This window comes from Lathyrus oleraceus, chromosome 4 (genome assembly GCF_024323335.1).
Source record: "Lathyrus oleraceus cultivar Zhongwan6 chromosome 4, CAAS_Psat_ZW6_1.0, whole genome shotgun sequence".
NCBI lineage: Eukaryota > Viridiplantae > Streptophyta > Magnoliopsida > Fabales > Fabaceae > Lathyrus > Lathyrus oleraceus.
The window spans coordinates 214,612,449-214,619,350 of record NC_066582.1 but is presented as its reverse complement, the minus strand read 5'-3'; positions in this window follow the sequence as shown (position 1 = coordinate 214,619,350).

Here is a 6,902-nt window from a genome sequence, read left to right as displayed (position 1 = left end):
AGAATTTTTCTGATTTAGGGCACTAAAATTATATGTAGCCTATTGAAAATAAAATAAAATAAAATAAGTTACAAACTCAATTTAATAATTGTTTCATAATATTTAAAATATAAACTCGGAGAGGAAAATATAATATACTTATCTTACAGCTTGTAAAATATCATGATTTTAACTATATTAATTACTTTTTATAACTGATACAACATAATGTTAGTCGAAAGATGAAACCAAATTTAAACTTTTTTATAATATAATAAAATCACTTTTTAATTTGATTTACTTGTGCTTCTTCGGAAAATTAATTATAAACCAATCAACGATATTTATCCGGGTCAACTTGACGATCTGAAACAAAGGATACAACTTCTTGCATGTTAATTGGTGTCAAGACCTTCATTAATGTTTGCACTAAGATAATTTGTTTGGAGAGAGGTGTACTGAAAGTATCGAGAAGTGGAGCCATTTCAACATCTATAATATGGATTAACGTTGTAGGTAGGTGCATGAAGATCTTGCCATGACAATGACTGTAACCCGGGTAACCACGTTCTCACAGAGTAGATTAAAGTAATAACATTCAGTTTCACATAATTTTGTATTGTAAATCTTATAGTTGAGATAAAAATATTCTTTAAGTCTGAATTATACTTTGTTGTCACATATAATGTCCGAAGCATTTCTCCATTTCACCAACACAATCAAAAGCAAGATGAGTAATGTATAAATATCTAAAAATACAACTTTAACTTAACAAACAAGTAACGCAAAATTAACTTTGACATAACAACAACCTTATTTGAGAAATTTGAAAAGTTAAAAGATCAAACAAGAATACTCAAAGAAAAGGGGGCTACCTTTGTATAACCCATTAAGGTAGATAAGGATCTAATTGTTATCCTGGTTGATCAATTTTGTTATTGTGTCTAATGTCATGGCAAATAATTCCACAAAAGGCTTATCTTCAAATTAAATATATTCTCTCAATTTAATATAATCATTTGAACTCATGGCGCATAGAAGAATCCTGTAATGAAAACAAATGTGATACAATTTTTAGAAACCAAATGAGTCACCTGTGTGTATACACAGGTGGACCCACATTCACTGAATTAGGAGAATATTTTGGTTACTAACCAACCAACCGAGACAGACAGGTGGAAGCACGTATAGGTGAAAGAGTCCGCAAGGAAAATATCAGGCTTAAGAAATACATCAAAATATGAGATCTATTTAATGCTTGTAATATGAGTATGTTAGTCAAGTGTGAATTGTGAACATTATGCTAGGTAATAAGAGTCACGATGATGATGATGACATATGCAGAATAATTTGAATATTGTTTACCGTAAAACACCATCTTTCTATCATATTACAAATACGATCGAAAATGATATTTTAGGGGGGATCTGTTAACCTGATATTTTTTATTTAATTTTTCTATATGAATGTGAGATACGAGATGGATATAAATATTAAGTGTAGTTGGCTAATTCACGTTGTCATCACCAAGTTGCAAATTCGACAAATGAAATTTTTGACATATATGGCTGGGTGACTTGAGGGCATTTTTTTACAACAGTGACAGTTTGAAACCGTTCAAGAACCAAAGACACGTGGAAACATATCAGAAGAAAAAAGTCCACATATAAGATATGTGTCAAATGCTGGAAACATAATTGTTGTTGACAATTATTGATGTACATAGTATATAAATGAATTTCATTTCTTTAATTAGGGTTCACATTTCATTCTATCTTGTGTAAAATTCACACATCCTAGTCATTGAGATAAATAATTTATGAGAAATGTATGAACTTGCGTACCAATCTTAATCCAATCACTTTTTATATGATTGCTTTACTATTTGTTTTTATTCACTTTATCCCTTTAAGTACTTCTGCATTTACTTCTTTGAACTTTTATCTAATTGCTTTAAATTCAAATATAAAACCTTTTAGGACTATAAACTTTTCTCAAACGTTTACACAAATTGTCCTTTAGGATTTTTCAACTTTGTCATTCTCCTTCAATATGCATGTGGTACAAAAGTTTGGATTTCATAGTTATGTTACTGAGTTATCCATGTCTCTGGTTCCTCTATGAATTTGACCCCGTTAGACTGAAGTCTTATCTATCTCTTATATACATGAATGCACGAGACTCAACAACAAAGTACATACTCAACAGTCAACTCGAATTCAAAGAAATAGCATTCACATCTCATACTCAACAAGGTTCTCTCTGAACCACAAATTTTTTAATATAAGGTCAACTCCATAGTTCCTCTCTGAACTACTCAACTCGAAATATGTTATGCAATCATAACTCAATCATATAAATATATAATATTCACACGCACTCATCAACAGTGCAAAATTATTATTCTTGTAAATCCGCCAACATGGTAAGGCAACAAATTTTCAAGATAAACTCTAGTCTTATAAAAACAACTTTGAACCTGTCATATTACTCAAATTTAAACTCAAACAACTTAACAATATTATTATAATTTACTCAAAAACTCAATAATGTTATTATAAAATTTACTCGATAACTCAATTTTAATTCTTTTGGCATGACAACCTTAAAAAAGTAAAAATATCACTCAAAAAGCCATCTTATAATGTCAAAATGCTTCAAACTTAACTCTAGTGTATCCTATAGTCTAATCTCCAACTCTAAGTAACTCTCACAGCTTTAAAATAACAAATCTGACTTTTAAACTTATCAAAAGGTAGCGAAAAGTCATTGGAATCACAACCTGCTCAAAACTCATCGAACCAGACTGTGAAACTCGCCACCGCTGACCCGATTTTCCAACTTTTTTTTAACTTTTTCGACTTTTTTTTATAATTTTTGCCCAACAACACAGATCAATAGCAAATCAACAGCACAAATAAATATATACCATAATCCAATTATTATAATTTCGCCTTAAGTCTAAAAAAGCTCAAAACAATAGAAGACATAAGAGATTCAAAAATGATTCAAGTAAAACAATACAATAGTACTCAAAAATCAATAATGAGAGTTTAAGGTAACCCTTTGGGCACACCGTACAACACAAATAGGGAATTGATAAGGAAAATATATAAGGTTTAGGATCTGTCACCATCTAACTGCCTAAACACCCATATGTAAAGAGCCATTACCTCGAAGTTGTTTGTTGTTGAACTTTCTTTTCCATGGAATTTACATATCTCTTGCTTCCTATAATCGCTTTAGCTTTGGCCTTTTTTCCCTTTTTCTCAACTCTTCATGTACTCTGAAAATTTTCCCAAAACAATTATCTACTTATTCACCCTAATTTGACCCCGTCTTTTTTCACCCCTCAAGTCTCCTCACACTCCTCACTCATTCTATTTCCTAAGACTCTATTTTAAGTTAATTATATTTTCTCTATTATTTTATTAATTAAAATATAATATTATTCTAATTCTATTATTTCTCTAATTCTCATCACACCTCAGCGCTTACTCAATCCATCCCTTATTCCCTAATTTTAAATAAAATTATATTTTCGTCCGACTCTAAAATATCTCAAATTTTAATCAAATTAAATAAATTACCAATAAATCAAACAAACCACATATATTCACTCAAATAAAAAAAAATACAATATAAATTCAATTAAAATAAATAACTATAGTTGAGGTATTATAACACGCACGCCAAGATGTCACACAACATGTTCCAAACAACACAACCAAATAGCAAACACGAGAGAGAAGTAACGAGGCTTCCTTCCAAACTGCGGATGAAAGCGGTTAGTCTCTTTTTTTACAAAAAATTTAGAGTAGTTAGCTTTCAAACTTCAAACAGACTTTGGGAGCTTTAAACACTTGGATGAGCTCTCGAACATAAACTTTGATTTCACCACAAAAAAGGGAGATTTACCACACATGAATTGCAGTAGTTTCCACAAAACCATCCTTATTCTTGGTTTGTGAAAGTTATCATGATAGTTAAGGCCAACTGTCGCATATTTTATAGACACGTTGAGCAACATAGTTGCAATGATTATCAAGGAACCCTTGTCTTTCCACATCTGCGTTCGTTAAAAAAAATTATCGTGACTATTTTAGCCAATCATCAAATTTTGACTATATTTTAATTTTTAATAATAAATATTTATATTATAAAAGTTAAAAGTTAATTTTTTTAATTTAAAAATAAAGTTAAAAAAAAATAAAGGTAATTATATGTATTTTAACTATTGATTCAAAAATAAAATAAAATTTTTTTACATTTAAAATAACAATATTAATTATTATCTATATTCCTATTTCCACTTCGTTTGTTGAGTTATATTTACTTTATAAAAAAAGTATTACTAGCGTTCTCTCTCCTCAAATCACAAGCCATATCTCCTCCCACCCTTACCCTAGCATCGCCACATTCCTATTCTTCTTCCAAGCTGCTTAGTTAGAAGAAAATACCAAAATATCCGTATTTTCAAATTATTTATAAAATTAACAATTTTTCAAATAAAAAAAATTACACGAAAAAGAGCATGCACCACATGTAGTTATTTGCACTAAGGCGCCACTACCTAAGACACATGCAGTTATTTCTTTTACCAATATTACATATGTGTCACTCCTCCTTGCACATGCTCAATAACTTTTTGCATACAAGCGTCACTCCTAATGACGCCTCCCCTAAATACATGCGCATTATATTTTTTAAATAATTAGAAAAAGAACACGAATACACCACAGGCAATGACGCATGTTCTTTCCATGTAATTTTTTTTGAAAAGTGATTAGTTTAATAAATAATTTAAAAATATAATTATTTTAATATTTAGTTTGAAAATAGTGCTTATTTTTAAAAAAGAATTTTTTTTTACACAATCATTTAAAAAGTCACAACAAATTGGCCCAATTTTTCCTACAATGATAAAGCAAAATCCAACAACCAATCAAAAACGGTGCCGCTTCTAACTCAACTTGGATCCACGATATTCATTCAGCTATTGAGGGGTAATACTCTGTTTCCCTTCTTCCAGAAATTCCAATTTAACCCATGCTTTATGTTTTACAAATCGGAAATTACCTCATCAAAATTTCTGTATTAGTTTCATGTTAGCGGTCTGAAAGTTAACTAATTTTGATCCTATTGGCTTCTACATTGTAGTTACTTGCTTGTTGTATTTATGGCTATTACACTAATTTTCAGGGTGCTTGAAATAGGAATTTGAGCTATAAATGTGCAGAGAATTTGCTTTTGTGATGGAGGTTCGAATGTTATATGCAACATTTACCAAATTTTTGCTGTCGAAATTCAAGTATGTATGATATATGCAACATTTACCTAGTATTACCCTTTTAAAGCACCAAATTATTGTTATCTATATCTAACGATATATGTGTAGATAGAAGTGTCATAACTATTATTCTAACAAAGACTAATATGTTTATGATTCTACTATAATTCTGAGTTTAGATTTATCAATGTGATGAATGGTCTGTTAGAAAAGTTGATTCTATTATAATTAAGAGTAAGTGTACTAAGAAGCTTAGTTAATCTTAATTAGTAATTAATTAGAGTGCTTGAATATTGTATTTCTTGACAAGTTGATTCGTTTTTATTTTTACCTATGCAGGTTCCAGCTCAAAGGATGGCGGCAAAGAAAATGGCCTAAGTGGTATATGCAGCGGCAAGGTCTCTGCTCGCCTGGAACATGAAGAGCTTCACTTTAAGTCCGTATAGTGTGATTGGTGAAGTTAGATTTAGAGTTGTATGACATAGGTTACAATTTCCATTGTTTACTTTCCTTTTACTGATTTTAATTTTATGGCATAGGTTACAATTTCCATTGTTTAATTTTCAACTATACACCAGTTTTCGTTTTAGTATTTTCATTAGTTAATCATATAACGATATTATATTTTTTATTAATTTAGAAGGAGTTATAAATCTCCCTAGTTTGTTTTAAAAAGTTGCGACGGTTTGAACTGTCATAATTTGATACACACACCATTTGACAGACACAATAGTTTGAAACTGTTAAAATTAGCATTAAAAACGGAACACCAAATAAATTTCATGACCGTTCAAAACCATCACAAATAGCTATTCACAAATAGCTATTTAAGGCAACTATCATAAATAGTAATGACGGAGTGACAGTCTTCCAAACCGACGTTGATCATGCTGGCGACGCAAACTATTATGACATATAGAAAATCAATGTGAACCAACTATTGCAGCAGTTTGAACTGCCGTAACAGTCAAAAGATCCGCCAGAATATGCTTTTTTTTTCTAATACTAAACTTAGTTTTAGCTTCAAACCTAAACAAACAAATCTCAAACCTAAGCTTTTTCCGGATTTAGCCTCGAATCCAAACAAACAAATCTCAAACCTAAAATTTTTATGGGTTTATCTTCTAACTCAAACAAATAATCCGTAAGTGGATAAAATTTTCAACCAAGGTATTAACAAAACTTCTTTGGTAAACTTACAAAACTACCCTTATAGAATTACAACTTTCTCACTCGTAGAATGACTTTCTCGAAAAGCACATCGACTAAATTCTTAGTGAGAGAAAATAAATGAAAGAAATTTTAGAGAGAGAGAGTGAGAGGTGAGAAAAGAAAACACGTTTCTGGATGATTTTGAAAGTTGGACATCTATTTATAGGTTAGCACAAAAAAGTAAAAAAAAAATATGGCCTTTTAGGACTTACCAATCGATTATACACCAATTGACTGGTTGTCTTCAAATTAACCGATTACCAAGTTAAAAATGAAAAAGAAAGATATTTAACCGTTACACCCCATTAAGATGTTGTCTTAATCGCATATGACACATTTTTGAACTGATCCAATCAATTAGGTCAAGGTGCCAATTGATTGGCAGAGACAAAAATTTGCTCCTATCTTTTATGAATCATCT